Source organism: Perognathus longimembris, chromosome 19 (assembly GCF_023159225.1).
Source record: "Perognathus longimembris pacificus isolate PPM17 chromosome 19, ASM2315922v1, whole genome shotgun sequence".
Classification (NCBI taxonomy): Eukaryota; Metazoa; Chordata; class Mammalia; order Rodentia; family Heteromyidae; genus Perognathus; species Perognathus longimembris.
The window spans coordinates 19512924-19537055 of NC_063179.1; the positions used below are offsets into that span (position 1 = coordinate 19512924).

Consider the following 24132-nt stretch of genomic DNA (forward strand, 5'->3'; position numbering starts at 1 on the left):
GGGAAGCTTTCACCTGGGAAGACTCCCTTTTCTGGCTCCACCAGTACTGGCCTTGAGATCCATCAGAGTGGCGCCTAGGAGTCACCTTACGCTTGCCAAAGCAAACAGCACACTATATTGTAACGCGGCCTTGACTCCAGGCGCCTTCCCTCCGTTCTGGAAGGAGTGAAGCCATACAGCCCACAGCTTCCATTGGCTTCCTTGGTATTTACACAGCATGCTTCTGAAGGAGGCCCAGAAGATTCCTTTCCAACAATGCCTCTGCATCTTTTTCTTTAGCCATAGACCCCAAATTCCTGGCTTGCTTTTCCTTGTTTCCCTGCTGTTTATGAAGGTAGACATGCAATCTTTCTCTCTTTCTCTCTCCCTTGCTTTTTCTTTCTTTCTCTGTCTATCCCTCCCTCCCCCTCTCTTTCTCTTTCTGTTTCTCTATTGTTCTCTCTCTCTCTCTCTCTCTCTCTGTGTGTGTGTGTGTGTGTGTGTGTGTGTGTGTGTGTGTGTTGTGCTGTACCTGAGGTTTTTGCTCAAGGCTAGTGCTCTACCACTTCTGGGTTTGGGCTGGTTAATTGAAGATAAGTCTCTTAAAGGGGGAGGGGGAGGGGGGAATGAGGGAGGATGTAACAAACAGTATAAGAAATGTATCCAATGCCTAATGAATGAAACTGTAACCTCTCTGTACATCACTTTGACAATAAAATTTTTTTAAAAAAGAGTCTCTTGTCCTAGCAGGCTTTGAACTATGATCCTCGGATCTCTGCCTGCCAATTAGCTAGGATTACTGGTGTGAGCTACCTGTGCTTGGCTGCTGGAAATATAAACTTGTTGTTTTGTTGTCATTATTTATTGTTACTTGTGTTTTCACAGTCTTCAAAACAGAAAATGTTTTGTCTGCTGAAAGAAATAATCTTTGTGAATTCCCATGTTGTTTCTCTTACTAAATTCCACCTTAGTCCTCTCCTTGTCTTTTTCTTACCTCTTCTTCACTATAACATTATGGAATGTGTAATGGTGGGGGCCATAAAATCCATGCCCTTTGAGCTGTATTCACTGCTCTGATTGTTTCAGACTCATGTTCTCCCCCACCTTACAGGAAGCTTTGTTAAACTCAATGATGTTCTTGTGGAAAGCCTGACACCTTCCCACAACCAGCTGTGAAGCTTTTGCTCCTCAGTGACAACCACCAGCACCATGACAACAGTTACCTGAGCTGACCAGGTGTTGTCTGCCTGTTCTACTGGATCTTCTGCCAGGCTGCTTATCAGGATCTCTAGAGTTGGGTTCAGGAAAACCAGAGACCCTTGCCAGGAAGCTTTGGAGTTGAGACACAGAAAGTTAGGACAAAAAGAAAGACAAAGGGAAACACGCAGAGGTGAGGCTCTAAGTGACCTCCATCCCAACTCTATCAAAGGTTATAGACATCCATCTAATTCCCATGTTGGTGACCTCAATGGACTTTTCTTAAGCACAAAATGCCACAGGGGAAATGCAGTCCCAAGATGGAATTTAAGGTAGATTCTGTCTATTCCCAGACAGGCTCTGTCATTTCACAGAAATTTTTAGTTTATAATATCTTTGAAAGCAGTTATGAGTATGAAATAGACAGTATATATGGTTGAAAGACAAATATCATTTTCTGAACAGAGCAGCCACAATGATCTAATTCATGCTACTATATAGCTAGGACATGTAATAATTTGCACTGTCTCCTGTGGTTACTGCAGAAAAGTTTCCAAGGCACCATTTTATAGCTTTAGATTTATCAGGAAAGGGTAAAATTGGGGGATATTTTTAAAAGTTATTTCAGAAACTAAAAGTTCAAAAAAAACCCCCAAGTTATCTGACACATATTATCCTGCTTGCTATATTACTATTCACAGTTATCTAAAATCGAGTTGTTACATGTCTAATATAGCAACCATATGACCTCTCTTGATGTCTAAAATAAGTGATTGAATTTTATAAAAAAGACCGAAAATTATTACTCTATACTTTCAATCTTCACACAATTTTGTTGTTATAGTACCATTATAAATTCAACCTCATGAACTCAACATATCCAAAAATATTATAACTATACTCATAATTTCATGTAAATGCAGTTCCAAATGAATGTAAAGGAAATTAGAAGTGTGATAAATTATCAAAAAAACAAATACAAGAATTGATGTCACAATTCAATAGTGAGCGAAGTATGGGCGGGGATTTTGAAAAATACAAAATGTCTTTTCTGGGAATATAGTCCTCCACGCCCTAAGGAGTTTGATAACCTACAAGAAAAATCAGGTTTCACAAGTTGCAGTGGCAAAGAGTAGAACCTCAACTGGCTGGCTGATGAGGCAACGAGGAATGGATATAAAGCAGAACCACCATCAGGAACCTAGTAACTAGCTCTAAGTCCTAGAACCCCATTTTTGTCTTCAGTAAAATGAGAAACTAATGCCTCCCAGGGATATAACAGGGTTGGGAAAGGTTTTAACATACTTTTCTTGTACACCAAGTACTAAGTAGGCATGTGATAAATGCAACTCTCATTATATCATGACTTCAAATACACGAGCAAGTAAATTCTATCTTGGTCAGGAGCTGTTCCAGATCCTGCCCTTTGAAATCACTGTTTCCTCTAGGGTGAGGTGGTGGTGATCATTCTCAGAATTCAAAAACCCTGACGGTACATATACTGTCTACCCCATTTATTGACTGGTTTGTCTTTGCCCATCAAAAAAGTGAGATGATGCTCAAAAATATACTACAGTGCTTGATTTGGCAGCACATATACTAAAATTGGAACAATGCAGAGAAGATTAGCATGACCCCTGTGCAAGGATAATATGCAAATTTGTGAAGCATTCCATATTAAAGAAAAATCTCTCTCTATCTCTGTATATGTATATGTATATATATATATTACACTTGGTTAAAGTCTAATTTCATTTAGGGTTTTTTTTTTGGGGGGTGGTGGTGATTTGTAGCTCAGAGTGATTTGTAGCCAAGGGTGGCCTTGAACTCACCATTCTCTTGCCTTCTCCTCTAGAGGGCTGGATTATAGTGATACTCTCAATCATCAAAATATACCTCTTACTAAAGTATGTGTACTTCATGCCTTGCTTACTTAGTGAAATTTTCATTCTGCAAGAAAATGGACAGAATTATATAGATATATTCTCCAAAATGACAACTCATTTGTACAACTATTTAAAGACAATAAAATAAGATTTAAAAAAAGAAAATATGTATACAGTTGTAGAGAAGGAAGTAAAAGAGGAAGAACAGGGGAAAGGTAGACGAGTGATACTTGATTCTTCTCAACATAGCTGTTCTTTCTTAAGTTGCCCAACTTAGTGAAGGGAATGAATGGATTAAAATGTTAATTTGTGGAGGACAGTGTTGAACTGGACATTTAACATATCTTTCTAATTTATGTGTTTTAATAAATAAAATGATCAGACAAATGTCTATTATCTGAGAATGTTCAGGAAATAAGGTAGTCTGCCAAGATTTTCTACCAGTGATCTGAGCAATTGATCTGAGAAACTAAATAATACATTTAGCTCTGAATTTTCAAAAAGCATCTTTCTTAAGCATGCTGGCCTAGAAGATGAGGAGATAGTATGGGATATAGGCAAAAACTCAGTGTGTCTAGGCATTGAATCAAGACATCCAGAAACTAGGAAGGTGGTCTCAATTCTAGCACTAAGAATGGTATCTTGCCTTTGTTGTGTGGTTTTGAGTTGAGGTCTAGCCTAACTGGCTTTTCCCCTGTAAGAGATCAGACCAAACAGAACCAGAACAAGTTTCTAGGAAGCCAATAAGCCAAAAGGTAATTTTTTCCCAGGACTGAGAAATAGAGACAGATAATTCAGAATTGGATTTTTCCACTGTGGAGTATTTAATCTTCAGGTTTTCATCTTTCTTGCTTAGGGCACTGTTTATAAAAGCCCTTTTTCTGCCAATTTTTAACAACTCCTTTGGCTTTATTCTCAGGCCTGGGTCAGAATTCTGTCTCTATCAAGCTACAATAACTTAGGGCAAGTTATCTCATTTCCTTCAATTCCATCCTCTTCGTTGAATGGGCATAATAAGAATAGTCTTTAAAATGAGAAAATTTTTAAATAGTAAAGTTATTTAAAGTTATTGATATAGCATGTAGAACATAGTAAATTCTAAAAAAAAATCAATGACTAACTTTGTAATTATTGTTTCTTTGACTTCAATTTCCTTCTAGAGTTGGACTACTTTTAGGAGCCTGAGGAGTCAGTCGTGGAGTGGAAGAAAGACCACTGGTCATGGTATCACTTATGACCTTAGAGGCCAACCACAGATCGGGCTGCTGCTCAGCCATACGCCCATGCGCACAGCACTTCAGTGTTTTCCTTTAGACTCTTCATCTTCATGCAAACGTGAAGCTCATCATAACATTTCCCTCCTGGAGTTTCTGTGAGAGTGCAATGAAGAAATGAAAAGCTCTTTGGAAGTGCACTGCAAAGAAAAAGTGTGAGTAGAAATCTACCCATTGGAAGCTGCCTCTACTTCCCTTGAGCTTTGACAGTGAAGAGTTTTGCTGAGATGCTGTTATCTCACAAAGTGCCTGAAATCTTGGATCCATGCTCTGCAGTTCAAAGAAGCTGCAGAAGGCGCAGAACAACATGAGCTCCACTTTCATGGCTCCATCTTGAGACCCCTTAATGAGAGCTGCATAACCCTTCCAAGCATTCTTTTGAAGCAAGGGAGTAAAGTAAAAGGGAAGAAGTGAAATTAGCTGGTGAATTCAAGCCCATTAGGTAGAATTCTTACAGAATTAGCACAAGCAACAGTGTCAGGCTTTTAGGTATTAAAAGAGAAAGGAAATACGGTGGCTTTTTTCTTAAAATAATTACTTATTTATTATCAAAGTGATGTACAGAGGGGCTACAGTTTCATAGGTAAGGCAGTGGGTAAATTTCTTGTACTATTTGTTACTGCCTTCCTCATTTCCTCCTTTCCCCCACTTTCCCTCTTCCCCCAGGCCCCCATGAGTTGTTCAGTTGGTTTACACCAAGTGGTTTTGTAAGAATTGGTTTTGGAGTTGTTTGTCTTTTTATCCTTTGTCTCTTGATTTTGATATTCCCTTTCCCTTCCCTAGTTCTAATACCAGTATGTACAGTATCCAGGGTACTCAGATGAGATACAGTGATAGTGCAGGGACAACCACAGGAAGGGGATACAAGAGGATCACCAACAAAAAAAAGCTATGGTTTCACATGGCATGTTGAAAGTAATTACAACAGTGATGTAACACTCATTTTCATAACATGGAGTTCGTTTCACTTAGCATCATCTTATGTGTTCATAAGAGCATAGCTATTGGGCTGTTGTTATTCTCTGCTGTGACTAGCCTAAACCTGTGCTAATTATTCTCTATGAGGGAAACCATAGAGTCATGTTTCTTTCTTGCCAAATTCATAGCCTGAAGTGCTGATGGTACTTCAAGACATTATTATAGGTGAATCTTTATGTAAAGAGGTCAAGCCAGACCAGATGTCATGTGGCTCATGTCTACAATCCTAGCTATTCAGGAGGCTGAGATTCAGAAGATCACCATTTGAAGCAAGCTTGGGCAGAAAAGTCTGTAAGATTCCTTTTCAAAATAACCAGCAAAAATCCTGCATAGAGGCATGTCACAAGTGCTAGAGCATGAGTTGGGCAAGCAACCACACATGTTTGAAGTCCTTTGAAGGGTTTTAAGCACTGAGTTCAAACTCCAAAGACCTTGCCTCCTCACTCCCCCTGAAAAAATAGGTCAGGTCATTTATGGCTTGGAGTATAGACAGTCTGATGAATGGACCTACTTGATGTGTATACCAAGGTGCCTCTGGAATATTTACAATTCTAGGAAGACACTCAGTTCCCAGGGAAATTATTGATTTGGGAGAACATATTCCAATCTCTTATAAAACCATGAGACAAAAAGTTATGTAGCCAGCCTGAGAGTGAGGTTTTTGCTTTGTACAACTGAAGCTGAAGAAGAAAGAAGTTGACTTTTCAAGTTGAGCTTATTGCCAAGTATGGACTTGCAAGTAAGAGAGCTGAAATCTTTAAGGTCTCCAGCAGGGTTTCAAGACCCCACAATTACTACATCCCAGTATCACAGTGGAAAAGGGAATTAATTCTCCTTTGAAACCAGCAGTTACCACTGCTTTATACAGCTTCTCCAAGCCAACATTTGCAAGTCTTCTGAGAAATTGCCATTTGGCCCAGTACAGGAGTTGATTTATGGTGGCAAGGCATGCTTCATCATCCATGTGCTGCTTATCTCACGTTACTACTATAGCATCGCATTGTCTGCAATTTGTCCTCCTACTGGGACAATCTCCCTTGTAGTTGCTTCATCAGATATAAATTGTGCAGTCTCATTGTGTTGTGATTCAAAAGATTGGAAATAATAATTACCTGTTTTAACCCATCCTCCATGAGTATGAACTATGTGTGAGGAGAGAGATTCTTGGACTAAGAACAATATATTCTGGGGGATTAGAAAGAAAAAAAAGCAAAGTTTCTTCGTAGAAGATAATTCATGTGCACCATGTTCCCTTCCTGTACAACATTTCCACTTGAGTTCAGATGGGACATACAAGCTGAGGAACTATTAGAAGCGTCACTGAGCATAAGAATTAGTGATAGGAAGTATGTGGGAGACTCTGAGCCCTATCTAAAATAGAACCATAGAAAACCTTCTCCAGGGTCCACTTTGTAAGCATGCTAGGGTGGGTGAGATGCTGCGACGGGTGTCTTCTCCTCTATGTAGGATATTGTATAGAATCTACAATGCATATTAAAATTTTCAAAGGCACAAAAGCAAAACGAAGCTAGCACTTAAATATATCAATGTATTAAAACATTGTGTATGCATATAGAATATACATATGTTAAAATTTCAAAGGCAAAAAAGCAATAATATAAGCTGACACTTAAAGATGGAATAATGTGGAGAGCCATTCGGACCAAATCCCACACACCACATTAGACTCAATACATCCCAAACACTACTTTACATTAATTATCCAATCTCTGCTTCAATAGTTCTGGGAAAATGAAGATGAGTATTTGCACAGTAGTTACAGCTTATCAAAGTACTAGCTAATTGAAAGTATTATTTTCTTTATCTTGTTACAGAAGTTCTGCTGTGGCAATTCTTGTTGTGCTGGTTCTAGATTTTAGAGTCATTCTGCTTTTTCCCACACAGGATATCATCGATGTCGAACTTCTAACATATATTGATTTCTAATGAAGGATTTGCATGCTATGTATCTTCAAAGTACAGTAGGTGGTTTGTAAAATGACAGTATTAAGAGTTATAAGAGTACAGTTAACATTTGCACTTCCAAGGAAAATGACAGTCTGGAATTTGTAAGTGTAAAATGTGAAGATGACTGAAGACTTGCTTGGCAGTTATTAATACCAATGCATATAAAGGAATACTTGTAGAGCCTGTCTATCCTGATTCAACTTCTGCCCACACTCCACTGTATTTTTTATTTTCTCCATGGAGATATAAACAAGACCACATAATCATTATTTATCAGGTTCATCTTTTTTTTTAGACTTATAGCCTTTGGCGTTCAATGTCTGTCTGCATAGGAATTGCAAATGCATCCTTTGAAATACCTCATGTATTTGTTTCAAATCCATTAATGTTCGTCACTGATCCATCTAGTACATTCTTGTGCTTAACAGATTGAGGCTCCCTTTTTCCAGCTGTACAGTATTGAGTTGCCATGAACAGAAAAGGTAATAGGAGATTTGACTTGGATGAGTTCTTCTCATTCTTTGTCCCTGGGGGTCTATGGATCATAGATTCTGATATTTTCATGTCCCAAGTCATATTATTTCAAGTCTTCAAGGAATCTCATCTTTGTCAGTACAAGCAGCAGTAGACCACAGGCAAATGTTGAAGGCTTCTGGATCAAGGTAATGTAAGGTGTGGTAGGCAGGACTAGACAATCTGAGATTGGATTGTCTGGGGTCACCTAACTAGCTGTGTGACCTTGAACAGATCTTCAGGCTTTAGTTTCTCATCTGTAAGACAGAGCTGAAAATAAGAAATTGCTCCTTAGGTAACTTAGAGATCTTTGTAAGATCTTTTTAAGAGATCTTTGGTGAAATTCAGCGATAGACACTTCCTTTGGAGGGTTAAAGTCAAATGCAATAAAAGCATAGGATAGTCCTACACTCCCTTGAGAGCCTGGAGACACATTCAAGTGGTAGTTATTTTACGTGTCCCTGAAAATGTCAATATAGATTCCTTTCTTAATGATGCATCTGTTCTCTAACTATAAAATAGAGTGTGTTACATAGTGACCATATTATTAGTCTTTTTTTTAAACATATAAATAAATCCCTGATGGCTTCTTCCAATCATCTAGGCATCCCAAAGGGTACATGAGTGGGGTAGGTTCTGAGCCAGACATTTCTTCATCTGGTTTGGAAGGAGCACCAATTGCTGTGTTAGCTTGTTGGCATGTTGCTTCAAATGCTCCTTTGAGAACAATCCTTTCAGAAAGATTGAACTGTCTTTTACTAGTGGCAGTAGAGAACTAAATGGACTCTTACGTTGCAGAACTTGGGAACTTAGAAAAATACAGTGAGAACAAATTCTTCAGGAACCATCTAATATCTGGTTATACCAGAGGTGACAGTAGCCATGCAGGTGTCTGGGCAGGAGGTTAAGCTTTGTTCCTCAATTCCTTATCCTTCTCTGATATATTTGATGTTGTAAGTCAAGCTTGAGAAAGTCAAATTTATGTGTGCTTTGAGGGTCACAGCAGTCACCAAAGAAAACAACAACATGGCTCTATTATTTATTAGTAATGAGAAGGAAAATCATCAGTGAAGGAGCACATTCATTTCTTAGAAGCTTTGTTGTGTGAGGCGATCCTTCAAAAGATTGTATTAGTATTTTCATCTTCTTCCTGGGTTGGGAAGTATCCTGGAGTGACAGTTCATAGTACATAGTAATGTGAGGGGACATGACCATGTTTTGAATGTCACAAGAAGAGAGGGTCCCTTTCAGGAGAGAGTAGGTTGTAGATTTTCCCATAAGCAGTATTGCATGCTGCAATATCTATGCCAAAGTTTATTCGTAGTGTCAGAGTTATTTAGTGTTGGTCCTCAAAGAATCTTGCCATACCATTTTTACTATACTTGCAGAAAAGTGCAATCTCCTTTTAGAGTTAGGGTTTTTCCAGGTACCGAGAAAGGGAATCAATCTAAGATATAGAGGACAAAAGATATTTGAATGAATAAAAAGATCAATTTTAAAATAATACAGGAGGCTTCTCACAAATTCTAAAGAATAGAAGTTCCTAATCTCAGCAACAGTGGTAGATAATAGAGAAGACCATAAACTACCCAATGCAAAAGATTGTATCTTATGTCCAATTTCTAGTGCAATGGCTGATATATTCGGGGTCTAAATAAAGATGAGTATAATGCTCAGAGATGACAAATATCCTGTCTTTGGGGACATACCTAATCATCCTTTGATGTAGACATACCTACTCACCCTTTGGTGAAAGTAACAAACACAACTTCTCACCACCCTTTTTCCCTAGGACATCTGGTTATTTGTCAAAGGGTATCCAGAGTGAGAGAGCACATCGAATGACCCAGAATGTAGAGAATTCACTACACATTCAAATTATTTATGCATGTAAAGCAGAGAACAAGTTAGTTGTACACACAAAGTTGGACTTGGTCAAATGAGAAATTTAGTCAACATATGAGTGAAAATATATAGATGAATAAAACACTTAAACTGGAAAAAGACCTAAGAATATGTGTACTATATTTATGGAAAGAAGTTTTCCTTTTTAATGACCTTGGAAGGCACAAGATGGAGGAATCAAGGAGAAGGAAAACTTTATAAAAACACCCAAACCCAAGATCTATAGTCATTTCAACCAGCAAGAATTCCATTTCATATCTCTATAATATTTGCAACCTTTAGGAAGCATTCATATCGGATATTAGAAGACTGGGCACTGATATATTGAAGCCTGGAAACCACCCTGCAGTGAGTTTAGACTATTGAGATGATGTATGAGGAGAAAGAAAGAGTCCTTCAAGAGAGGCATCCTAAAGTTGATGAATGTCTGAGGTTTTTATTTTTGTGTACAGGACAAGAGGCAGTGGAGGAAGAGAAGACAGCATCTCATTATTGAAAGCTGCATCAGTGGCATTCATGTTCCTAGCTAATGAACTAGGACATGTCATTCTGCCCTCCAGCTATGGATTGGAAAACGTATGGCCTAGTACATATTGACCAGGTTCAAGAACACATTGCACATGATAAATGTTTGTGAATACTGAGTCTAAGTAGATTTTTTCTTAATTTCTAGATGAGTAAGCATAAAAAATAAACAGCATAGCTAGTGGAAAAACTTAAAAACAAGGGAACTGAAACCATCTTATGGAAAATTTTAGAAAAGTATTTCTCATCATTGATTGATGTAGAATGTGCTGTGGAAATGGACAGGTAAAAATATAAGATGAAAAGGTGGAGGAAAAAGATTCAGAGTAAGATAAGAATGGATCATGGATAGAGGAGAAATAAAATGAAATAAACAGTTTACTATGTAAGCCAATAAGATATAAAATTAACACTGTAGAAATATATCTGATCTTAGTACCCTGGATACTGTATATATGTGTATTAGAAATAGGGAAGGGAAAGGGAATATCAAAATCGAGAGACAAAGGATAAAAAGACAAACCATCAAAAGCAATACTTATAAAACCATTTGGTGCAAAGAACTGTACAACTCATGCGGGGCAGGGAGAGCGGAAGGGATAGGGGGAGGCAAGGGAGGAGGTAACAAGTTTGATAAGAAATGTACTCACTGCCTTACATATGAAACTGTAATCCCTCTGTACTTCACTTTGACAATAAAGAAAAAAATATCTTTAAAAAAGAAAATGGGGGCTGGGGATATGGCCTAGTGGCAAGAGTGCTTGCCTCCTATACATGAGGCCCTGGGTTCAATTCCCCAGCACCACATATACAGAAAATGGCCAGAAGGGGCGCTGTGGCTCAAGTGGCAGAGGGCTAGCCTTGAGCAAAAAGAAGCCAGGGACAGTGCTCAGGCCCTGAGTCCAAGCCCCAGGACTGGCCAAAAAAAAAAAAAAAAAGAAAATGGAACCAAGTATTTCTTACATATAGATATTTTATATTATTTTCTCCCTAAAAGGAATAAAAAAGAGAAAATAAATCCACACAGTGGATAAGACAATTAAATCAATGTTAAGATGTGCTTGAAGAAATAAAGAAAAAGATAATGACAATGAATGCTACCACACCTCTCCTAGAGTGGCCCTAGAGAAAGAATGATGACATCCAATGTTGCCAAGTATATGGAGTAACTGCAAAGCACAGAGATTGCTGGTAGGGATATAAAATAGCACCACTACTTTGCAAACTAATGGCAGTGTCTTTACAACTGTACACCTGTCCTACAATTGTTGAACTGTACCTCAGTGAGTAATTATCTAATAGAAATAAAACTATGTCTACAACAAACCTAACTATCTAAATGCATAATCCTAAGCAGAATAAATAGATCTTATATATTTTGAATTCCCAGATGAGCTTAGAATTAATTTTTGGTGACTTTAAAGAGTGATTTGTCTCTGTATGAAATATTTATCCTGTCATGTTTCTTGCCTTTTGTATGAAGTCACACAGTAGAAATATCTGGGACCACCTACAGTGTTGCCAAACATTCCAATTCGCAGCTCAGATTTTCCATTACCATAACCACTGGACCACTTTCTTGCTGTATTTTTCTAAAATTCTTAATATTCCTTCCACAGCACCTTCCTTTTAAAAAGTGTTTTTATATCTGAATGTTCTCTTTGTAGAGATAGATTCAGACTTGTTTGATCCGTAATCTTGTATATATCTATCTAGATAACCCAGCATCCATCTGCATAACTCAGTACCTTATCAAGATATAGATTACTGTCATCATTCCAGAAAATGTCCTTATTCTCCACCCTAGGTAAACCTATTGCCACCAGCTACCTCTGATCTGATCCCTAGCCCCTGAAAGTAACTTTGTCCATTCTGAAAATTATGTACATGGAATCACACAACATTATGCATAAGAATTATTTTTAAATGGATTATTTCTTTTCCCTTCTTTCTCATGCATATGTCACATGGGTTAACAGTTCACTGTACTTTGAGCTGAACAGTATTATATTGTGATAGCTGGGACGCTTCCAGTTTGGAGATATGATGGATAAAGCCAATATTAACATATTTCTTTATACTCAAGGCTAGCACTCTACCTCTTGAGTCACAGCACCACTTCTGGATTTTTCTGTTTATGTGGTGCTGAGGAATCGAACCCAGGGCTTTGCGCATGCTAGACAAGCACTCTACCTCTAAGCCACTTTCCCAGCCCTGAAATGAATATATATTTTAATAGACAAACTTTTGCCGAAGATAAAGCATATAAAATGTTAAATGACATTAACTTGTATATGTAATATTAAAGTATTCTTTCAAACACCAAATAAAGGGTTGGGAGGAAACTAACAATGGACTAAATTTATAGACAACACTTCATTATAAAGTTGATTAGCAAAGTATATGGTCATCTTTGACTTTGATGAGTATGAAATATGCATAGAAATGTTTTGGGATGCCAAAAAGTTACACCGTTACAGGCCTATTTACAACTATTTTCTAGGCCAATCATAGTTGCTTTTGTCTGTAATCCCAAGTACTCAGGAAGCAGCTAGGCAAAACATGAATGAAATCCCATCTCAACCAACAAATCAGATGTGATAGCATGCACTAATAATTCCAGCTATTTGGAGGTACATGTAGAATGATTATAGCCTCAAGTTGTCCTGGAAAAAACATGAGATGTTGTTTGGGAACTAAGAAAAAAAAAGGGATGTAGTTTAAATGTCAAGTGGTAGAGCACCTACCTACAAGCGTAGCAAGTCAAACCTGTGAGTTCAAACCCCAGTACTGCCAAAGCAAAAATAAAAAACAAAACCACCAAAACAAAAGCATAACAAAGAAAAACAAAACAAAATACCCAACCAAATAAAAATAAAGTCTATATTTTCCTAACCTTCCACTAAATTCAGGAAGTGACTCCATAATGTAGTGGACAGCTGGACATTTATGTTCTTATGTATGATTATTTTTTTCCATCTCCCAAAAGAATCCACTCAAGTCAAACTTTCTTAGACTTCAGTTATCCAAAAACATGACAAAGGAAAAAATATTAAAGGTTCTTTTCCTGGAGAAAATGAGTAGGGAAGTAGACCAAAACAAAAACAAAAATAAACTTTCAAAGATCAAGAGTACTGAAGATGCTTTTCATAATTTCCCAGTCCTGGAGCATAAACCACCTATTGTTCACTAAGGTTAAAATGCTAAACAAGCATTATATACAATTGTATCTACTGTGCTGCTAAACAGTTTAGTGAAGTCTCTTTTCTTACCCTCTGAAGCATGTGCCAGAGATCCTGAAGTATTCAAACTCTGAAGTAAAGCTGTGCGGCACACCATTCATTTCTACATGTGATGAAGGAAAACATTTTAATGGTGCAATGATATACTGCATTGTATACTGCTAGGTTTCTTACTGTCAGTGCTCATCTTTCTTGTGCCTAGCTTAATCTCTTCTGAAGCTCACAGGCATTAAATCTTGCCTCACACAGATTCTGCAGAGTAGCCTGGATGGACCTTTGAAAAACTGCCAGTGAGATTATGCTATGCTCTGTTTAAAACCCCCTAAAGACTTGTCACTGGTCCTCAAGATTCTGTGTGGTCTAGCTTTGCTTGCATCCTCCAGCTTCTTCTCATATTTTGTTCAATTTGGTTCAACTATGGTGTTTCTTTCATTTCTCAGATTTGGCATGCTTCCTCCTTCCTCAGCTACTTTGCCTATGCTTTTTCTTTACTAAGAATATGTTCCCTTCCTGTGTTAGTCTTAGATTAGCCATCCCTTTTTGTGGGTTGCTGTCTTAGAGAATGATCACATTTCATTACATCTCTACTATTTTTCTAGTAACTACCTAGGTGTTTACAGATTTGAAAATTTTCTTTATTTTTTTTTCCAGGATCATTCCTATCCATGACTATGGACAATTTTAATTCAATTCACAGGTCTTTCAGTGACAACCCATTCCTTCTGTGACTAGTCTCGGTAAATTCAAGTTAACTTTTCTCACTGGATCGGGGGGCACAGGAGAGAATGTCATAGAAATTATAAGCATAATTATAAGTATAATGATAGCTGGGGAGCAAAATGAAGCCCAGACTTATTTAGCCCATTAGGTTATACTATGCCCTACATTTCCTCATCCCATAGAAATAATGTGGTTTTGTGACCATTCTAGCTTGGTTGGTATCTAGCAGACAAACTCTTAGCAGAAGTCTTGACCCTCAATTACCACAGGATCATTCTTAGGCAAAGCAGGGTGTTGGTTTTGTTTTAATCTTTTCAGTACTCTAGAAAACTGAAGTCTAGAAAACTAAAAGTAATGTTTAGAGGAGTTATTAGCAGTCATCTTAGAATGTTTTGTAAGAATTCGTGTTTACGTAGAGTCCATTTTGGTCTCTCAAAATTCTTCTTAGCTTTCTTAATTTCTCTTCTACTTTCACACTTCTGAGTTTTTCCTTGTATCTGCTTACTTCAGTCCAAAGATCCACGTGAACATCCTTAGGAAGAGATAGTGTGACTACCCTGTAACAATGTATTCCATTCCCATTGCTATATATTTCAAGGACGTCCCCAACTGGAAGAGGCCAGTGATCGAGGCATACACTGTTGAAGGAGATGAGAATATAATAAGGGGTAGTGAAGGACAAATTATGAAGATTAGAACTATTCTGACTGAAAAGATAACACCTGCCTTGATATGCTTAATATTGCTAGATAAAGACAGGATAAATAATTTCCTAATGCTATGATTATGCAAAACCCCTTGCATCAGAAAGTTATGAAAACAAGGAGATGATCTGCTTTATGAACCAATGGGAAATTAACTTAAAAATACCTGCTACTTCAAGGTGCATATGCACTCCCAGCAGTTAAAATAGAGAAAAAATAAGGTTTTAAAAATTCAAAAAAAAGGATTTAATGGCATATGTGTATCCACTTTATACTTATACATACTAATAATATATATTTATTAATTTGAAAGAATTCTTAGTTCAGTTATTTGCTACATCTTATCCACATGTCCCAGTATACAGTTCTGAAAATGTGATAACTATACACATATAAAATTAAGTCACAAAAAACCCATAATGCATATTCTCGATATCTTAATAAATGAATTTACACTGAAAAAAAATTAAAAATTAATTTACAAAGAAATGCAAATCAAAACAACACTGAGATTCCATCTCACCCCAGTAAGAATGTCATATATCAGGAAAACTAACAATAACAATTGTTGGAGGGGATGTGGCCAAAAGGGAACCCTACTTCACTGTTGGTGGGAATGTAAAGTGGTTCAGCCACTCTGGCAAGCAGTATGGAGATTCCTCAGAAGGCTAACTATAGAACTCCCCTATGACCCAGCAGCCCCACTTTTGGGTATCTATCCAAAAGACCACAAACAAAATCACAGTAATGCCACCAGCACAACAATGTTCATCGCAGCACAATTTGTCATAGCGAGAATCTGGAACCAATCCAGATGCCCCTCAGTAGACGAATGCATCAGGAAAATGTGGTACATATACACAATGGAATTTTATGCCTCTATCAGAAAGAATGACAGTGTCCTATTTGTAAGGAAATGGAAAGACTTGGAAAAAATTATACTAAGTGAAGTGAGCCAGACCCAAAGAAACATGGACTCTATGGTATCCCTTATTGGGAATAATTAGTACAGGTTTAGGCAAGTCATAGCAGAGCACCACAAGGGTCAATAGCTATACCCTTATGAACACATACGATGATGCTAAGTGAAATGAACTCCATGTTATGGAGACAATTGTTATATCACAGTTGTAACTAGTTTCAACATCCCATGTGTATCTGTAGCTTCTATTATTGATGATGTTCTTGTATCACCTTCCTGTGGTTGTACCTACACTATCTCTGTAATCTTATCTGAGTATATTGCAAACCGTGTATACTGGTATTGGAACTAGGAAATTGAAAGGGAATACCAAAATTGAGAGACACAGGGTAAAAAAAAGACAAACAACTACAAAAGCAATACTTGCAAAACTGTTTGGTGTAAGTGAACTGAACACCTCGGGGGGGGGGGGAAGGAAAGGGGAAGGGGGAAGGGGGGTATGAGGGACAAGGTAACAAACAGTACAAGTAATGTATCCAATGCCTAACGTATGAAACTGTAACCTCTCTGTACATCAGTTTGATAATAAAAATTTGAAAAAAAAGAAATAAAAAATTCATTTACAAATGTTCATTGCAGCACAATTTGTCATAGCTAAAATATGGAACCAACCCAGATGCCCCTCAGTAGATGAATGGATCAGGAAAATGTGGTACATATACACAATGGAATTTTATGCCTCTATCAGAAAGAATGACATTGCCTCATTCGTAAGGAAATGGAAGGACTTGGAAAAAGTTATACTAAGTGAAGTGAGCCAGACCCAAAGAAACATAGACTCTATGATTTCCCTCATAGGGAATAATTAGCACAGGTTTAGGCAAGTCACAGCAGAAGATCACAAGAACTCTGTAGCTATGCCCTTATGAATGCATGAGGATCCTAAGTGAAATGAACTCCATGTTATGGAAACAACTGTTATATCACTGTTGTAATCACTTTCAACATGCCATGTGAAACTGTAGCTTCTATTGTTGATGATTCTCTTGTATCCCCTTCCTGTGGTTGTACCTGCATTATCACTGTATCTCATCTGAGTACACTGGATACTGCATATACTGGTATTAGAACTAAGGGAGTCAAAGGGAATACCAAAATCAAGAGACACAGGATAAAAAGAAAAATGACTCCAAAAGCAATACTTGCAAAACTATTTGGTGTAAACCAACTGAACAACTCATGGGGGGAGAGGAGAAGGGGGAGGGGGAAGAAGGAATGAGGGAGGAGGTAACAAACAGTACAAGAAATGTACCCAAGGCTTAATGTTTGAAACTGTAACCTCTCTGTACATCACTTTGACAATAAAGAAGAAAAAAATTCATTTACAATGAGAGATTTAGGATATACAGTTAACATTGGCTAAATGCTAATAGATTAAAAATATATTCAGAGAAATTCATATATGGTAGGATAATAGTCAATAAAGTGTTAATAAAATCTTTACTGAAATAAAAATGGATTAGGGTGAATTTAGAAAAGAATAATCTATGATGTGAAAGCAGATGGAAAGTTGATACAGAGAGATTTTAGCATGGGCCAACTAGCCCGACTGCTGGTTTGGATAATAAAGTTTAATTGGAACAGAGCCACACTCATTCATTTATGCATTGTTTGTGGCTCCTTTTGCACATTGAAGCAGATATATAATTGCAATAGAGGTTATGTGGTTCACAAAGCCAAAGCACATTTACTATCTGATTCTTTACAGAGAGATACAGGGATTTAGTCTTGGATAGATGAAGAACATCTTTCATGGCACATTGTCAAAAGGTTAAGGGGCTTTTGATATTTAGATCAAAATGCTATGTTTTTCTGTTTACCAAATTGGCAGTACTTTGCACAAAAAAACCCCTAATATCTCAATCTTCAGAAATAGTGACTACCCCTTTCCATCCTACTCCTCCCTCCCCTCTCCTCTTTTCTTAACCTATCTTTTTTCCTTTTTCTTTCTCTTCATTTCCTTCTTGTTTTTTTTTATTTGTTTTTGATACTGGATCTCACTATAGAACCCAATCTGGTGTAAAATTTGCTATGTAGACCAGGGTGGCCTTGAACTCAAGATCGCCTGCCTCTGCTTCTAAGTGCTGATGTCTACTTCCATACTTAGCTCTTTTTCTTTTTCCCAGTGAAGTCCATCATAAAACACATTTCTATTCTATAACATGACTTTAGTAAACACCACAGTTATGTTGCTTCAATAATCATATCAGAGAACTATTTAGGAAATGATTCCATTGTTTGGGCTTTCTTGCTGCCAATTTGCATAATGAAGAATTCTTCCAGGACAGGATTTCAGTTGTGAAAAATTTCTGCATACTCTTCTAATAGTACTTCTGAGAACATCTAGAGCATTGTTGAAGGAGGAGACATGATACCATTCACAGCTTGGTATCTACCAGAAGGAAAGGACTACTTTGGGGGATATTATTAGCGTCCTTTTATGCTTTCTAAAACAATGAATTTTCTTGAAAGCTTTTGATTTTTTTTTCCTGAAAAACAATGAGAAAAACACCCAAGTAGTGACTGGGATTATAGATCATTGCAAATAGGACCCTGAATTTGATGATTCAAGCTGCAAAAGCAACAACAAAAAGCCCTAACAGTTAGCAGGTCCAAATTTTGAGATGTCATAGTAAAGCTTTTTAATTGTCAATAGTCAAGTCCAAGGAGGAGATTATGACAGTACTTTATTTTCAACAGTCATAACAGTAGTGGATTCAGTCTTCTAGTCTCATTGGATATCCCTGTTAGCCTGCCAAAAGCAAGGCTGAATAAGAGCTGTCTACTTACATGGAAAGGTTCTTGGAGAAGCTGACTGCTTTACACTGAATAATGTACTAGCGACTTGTATTATAAAAGATCCCTGTCTGAAATGCAGTGCTTCCCAAAAAGATCAGTGAAAAGCCCTGACCAATGGCCACTTTAGTGAAGAAGTTTCCATAAAGTACTATGTATTTTTACTCAATCTTGCTAGCTTTATGAGATTCTGCATGCATACATTTTACTTCCATTCATTTCCCTAAGCCACATGTAATCACTATTTTAGAAGTAACTCTATAATCTCTCAGGTTATTACATTGGTATATGCTTTAAATTTCATTTTTTTTCCCATTTTAGCAATGCAGCACTGGATTTGTGAATCTCCTGTCACTTGTTACTATATTCATGGGAAATACTTTTTGCCGATTTTTGCTATTGGATTCTTGCAATGGAAGTTTCCCTTTTAACATCACTAATCACAATCATGTATAAGGAATTAGATTTGAACAGACAGATCTAGAATTTAATAGCAAGCAACAACAAAACTTGTCTGCTTTCTTTGTATAATTTCTTTGCCTAGTGGCTTACAGCTACTCCAAATCAAATTGGAGGGCCCCTCCCTGTGGCCAAAGAAGCTTTAATATTATTTGTCCTTCCAGGTGGTTTCATGAGTCACAAAACCCCACATCATTCCTCTCACAAGTGGAAAGAGACCTGATTTGTTAGACAGTTTTTTAATCCTGACTGCCTGGGGCTCAGTTTCTATGATCTGAGCCCAGCCTCTGGTCACTAAGTCTTTGTTGGTCTTAGGCAAGTCTAATAGTGTGGACTTATGCTTAGATGAACAATGTGATTTTTCCTAGTCTCCTCCATTAGGCCTCTTGCCAATGGTGCTGATGTAGTTCTGAGACTTTCCATATGTCTTGGCTTTACTAGAAGAAAAACAGGAGCTTCTACCTTCTCCCCATTTCTGGGAATTGAACTCCACCCAACCAGTTCTGGATTGCCTGTGGGCATAAAATGTAGGGCAAATACAAAAGTTTTACCCAGGCAATCTCCCAGCTCATCTCTCTTGAGGAGATTTCCTGCATACTTATCAGATCTGGATTCCAAAGTCTCATAAACTAGCTCCTCAGATAGAAGTTAAGCAAGAACAATGGCTTTGACAATATGCCATTTGTGGATCAGTAGGGAAAGCACCAAATTAATAAATGATTTATCATCATTCCAGTGTTTTTCCTCCATATATGACACACTGACCAAACCATCCAAATGCATAGAGAGGGTAACAGGGAAAGGATCCAATGACAGATGAGGAAAGTCTTTTTGTTGTCTTATGATATCCTCAAAATCTTCCTGGAATATAGGCATTAACTTCTCCTTTCTACAAACAAGGAGCTCAAGAGAAACAGAAAAGGCCTCCCATGGGTCACACAACTTTTCAATGGCATAGCCTTCGAAAAACACAGCAAAAAGAAGAAATTTGTTCCTTTTACACTCAGAAAAAGTATGTTCTTCTATAAGAGCTGCCAACCAAAAGTACCATATTGATTTGTTGGTTAAATGCAGTAAGGTAGAAAATAGGACTGAGTAGGCAAAGGTTTGTCTTTCTTCTCCCTCCCTCCCTCCTCCCCTCCCTCCTCCCCCGTCTCTTATGTATTTATTTTTGAGGTACTAGGGATTGCTAGGTGAATACCACTTGAACCACACTCCAAGTCCTTTTAGTTTAGTTTCTAGCTGTTGTGCTGACGCTGTCTGGGCTGGCCTCAAAGCTCTACCTTTAAGGTAACTTGAACCACAGGAATGTACCACCACACCTGTACAGTTTTGTGATATACTTGGATAGTGATCCTCCCGCCTCTAACTCTGGAGTAAGTGGGGTTATAGATGTGATGCATGAGTTCTCAGCTGCACAAAGACTTTGGAAAACTTCTGAGGTTTAATAATTTGGGATGAGCTCAGAGTTAATACCTGTTGTACAAGTTGAGAATTTTGTCTTGTTAATGGATTATTTCTTGCTCTCCCTAACCTAAGTGATGGAGTCTTTTTTTAGTTTTTTTTTATTTTTTAGTTTCTTTTTTAAAAATTATCATTAAATAGTTGGGTGAAGGGGTTTCAAGTCAATGTATCAATTTATGAATACAGTTCACTATGACACATTGTACCCTTAACAATGGAGTCTTTGTTGAGAGAGATAGTAATAGATCCCACGAGTTGATAGCGTATTTGAATGTAAAGCATTAACTCTTCTCTTTTTCAGCCGGCAATCTTGGACAATGTATATTAGTATCCTTATTGCACCAATAAAAATATATAGCAAATAGACATAACTAACTTTTTTGACCTGCTCTCCACACATTTCCCCTTCCAGATGCTCGTGAAGATCCCCATATTTATGGTAGAAATGTGAAACTGCTGCAAGTGAATCTTGCTCAAGCTGTAGTGACTTGTGTGGTTTACCGGGCTCTGGGCACATTCTCAGGAACATTCAGTTCAGAGAAGGAAGGCATTTGCAGAAGGAAATGGACAATAAGTATGAGAGAAACAACAAAAAGGGACTTGGTGTTGACTTAAACGTGTCAATGGGGCAAGTGGTGGTAAAACAAATCCCTTTTTTCAGATATACCATGTTCATGGATTGGAGAAAAGTAAAATTGTAGGAAAAAAAAAAAAGAAAAAATAGCTAAGTTACCAAAGTGATCTACAGAGTCAATGTAATCTCCATCAAAATCTCAATGTTATTCTTCATAGAAATAGAAAAATCTGTCCCAACATTGACATGGAAGTCCAAGGTCCTCAAAGAAGCAACGCTGAATGTATCACAGTATCTGACTTCAAATTATAGTACTGAGCCATACTAACCAAACAACATAATGCCAGTACAAGAACACATATGTAGACCAATAGAAATGAATAGAATACCCAGGAATAAACTTACACAGTGTGGCTGTAGTCATCTTTTGACAAAGATTCAAAAAAGATATGTTGCAGGCAATAAAATTAGTTTAATCAGGGACATCAGGAAAACTGGACATTGACATGTATAAGGAAGGTCGAAAGTAGACTATTGTTACTCATCTGTGTGAAATTTAATTAAAACTGAATTGTATGTGTGCTCATTGGAACTAGGACAGGGGAATGCCAAAGTGGAGAGACAAAGTAAAAGGAGAACAAATACAATAGCAATACTTACAAGGCAATATGTAAACCAACTGTACAACTGGGGCAGGGTAGAGGGAACTGGAGAGGTGGGGGAGGTGGGAGAAAAATGAGGGAGGAGGTAACTGGTTTGATAAGAAATGTACTCATTGCCTTACATATGAAACTGTAACCCCTCTGTACATTACTTTGGCAACAAATAAATTAATGAATTAGAAAAACTGGATTCAAGAGCTTTATGCAGGACCTGGAGCTTCAAAACTAGTAAATTAAGGAAACAGAGGGAAAACACTTGACGATATAGCCATAGGCAATGATTTCTGAATAGGATTTTAATTGCTCAGAAAATAAGAGCAAGAATTGTCAAATGGGTCTGCTATCAGAGGAAATAATTTTCAGAATCAAGATATAACCCACACAGACTATTCATTGGGCAAAAGATCAATGTTTAGAATATATAAATAACAAGAAATCTCCAAAGAACAAATAAAAAAATTAGTAAATGGACAAATGGGCAGCTATGGAAAGAAGTATTAAGAAATGTTAAATATCTTTAGCCATAATGTGAATGCAATTTGAGACATTGAGGTCTTATCTCACCCCATAAGATTGGCCATCATCCAAAGATAAACAACAAATGCTTATGAGAAAGAGGATGAAGGTTAAGGACCCTTATCTACTGTTGGTAGGAATATAAAGTAGTGTAGCCAGTATGACATTCAATATGGTGGTTCCTCAATAAACTAAAAATACCACCAAAAGAATCTTGCTATCCCACTCTTGCATACAGATGGGAAAGAATGTAACTTAGCATACAATAGAGTTACAGAAACACCCATGTTTATACCATCACTATTCACAATAGCCAAGCATAGCTATACTGTGAAGTATGATTTGACCTTAAAGAAGAAAATTATGTTTGTCACAGGGAAATTTATGAAACTGTAGATCATTATGTTAAGGGAAATAACCTATAGACTTGCAATAACAAATACTCTATATTTTCTCTGGAATATTTTAAAAATATATACATAAACAAAAAATGAGAAACTATTAGTTGGGGGATTCAGCTGTAGGTTTGTGGGAAAAGAGAACAAAGGAGAGAATATATAATCAAAGCATAGTATGTACTTATATTGAGAGGTCATAATGAAATTCATTTAAAACATTGCCAGAAACACGAGAAAAGGGGTGTGATTGCTGGGGGGCGGGTAGGGAAATATAGTAGAGACAGTTGGTATGAGAAAATATTTTATATATGTATGAAAATATTATAATGGAGTGGCCTTGACTTCGTCTTTCTCTTCTCCTTGCTCAGAAGGAGCCCAGATCTTTTCAAGACCAAACACCATGCCTTCAATTAAGTTACAGAGTTCTGATGGAGAAATTTTTGAAGTTGATGTAGAAATTGCCAAACAATCTGTGACCATCAAGACCATGTTGGAAGATTTGGGAATGGATGATGAAGGAGATATGATGAAGGAGATGATGACCCAGTTCCTCTACCAAATGTTAATGCAGCAATATTAAAAAAGGTCATTCAGTGGTGCACCCACCACAAGGGTGATCCTCCTCCTCCTGAGAATGATGAGAACAAAGGAAAGCGCACAGATGATATTCCTGTTTGGGACCAAGAATTCCTGAAAGTTGACCAAGGAACACTTTTCGAACTTATTCTGGCTGCAAACTACTTAGATATCAAAGGTTTGCTTGATGTCACATGCAAGACTGTTGCCAATATGATTAAGGGGAAAACTCCTGAGGAGATTCACAAAACTTTCAACATCAAGAATGACTTTACTGAAGAGGAGGAAGCCCAGGTACGCAAAGAGAACCAGTGGTGTGAAGAGAAGTGAAATGTGCCTGACACTGTAACACTATAAGAATTGTTCCAAATACTAGTTACACTGCTCTGTTTATAACTGTTAATAATAGACAAACAGTAGACAAATGCAACAGCACATCAATTGCATTAGCGAAATATTGTCCTCATTGCATGTGTAGTTTGAATACACATCCCAAACTTAGGACTGAGTTTCTTCTAGCTGGAGCAAAAGCTTCTCTTTTCTTTACTCAAAATAAAACAAACAATTGGGTTCTCTGTGGAAAGTGGCTTTTTAGGATTTCTCTCTTTCTGTAAAGCAATTTCTGCCTAGTTTATTGATTAGTTAACTTTAGTTAAGCTTTTAGAAGTTGGCATTGTAAATAAGTTGCAACAAACTTTCTGATAGAATTAACAAAATATGTCTCTATTCAAATTGGAAACTGGAAAAAGGCTACTTGAAGTTAATGTTCTTAGTGGGGTTTTTAGGTTGACTCTAGCCAGGACAACTGGTATGT

General features: G+C 37.3%; 1 non-coding gene and 1 pseudogene across 1 annotated transcript; both read left to right on the plus strand.

Moving 5' to 3' along the window:
* The first annotated feature begins 2751 nt into the window (after positions 1-2751).
* On the plus strand, positions 2752-2858 carry LOC125367873. Its single transcript, XR_007214176.1, has one exon. It is a non-coding gene; the product is annotated as a U6 spliceosomal RNA (small nuclear RNA).
* A 20275-nt stretch (positions 2859-23133) lies between these two features.
* Positions 23134-23764, plus strand: LOC125367683 (annotated as a pseudogene).
* The last annotated feature ends 368 nt before the right edge of the window (positions 23765-24132 follow it).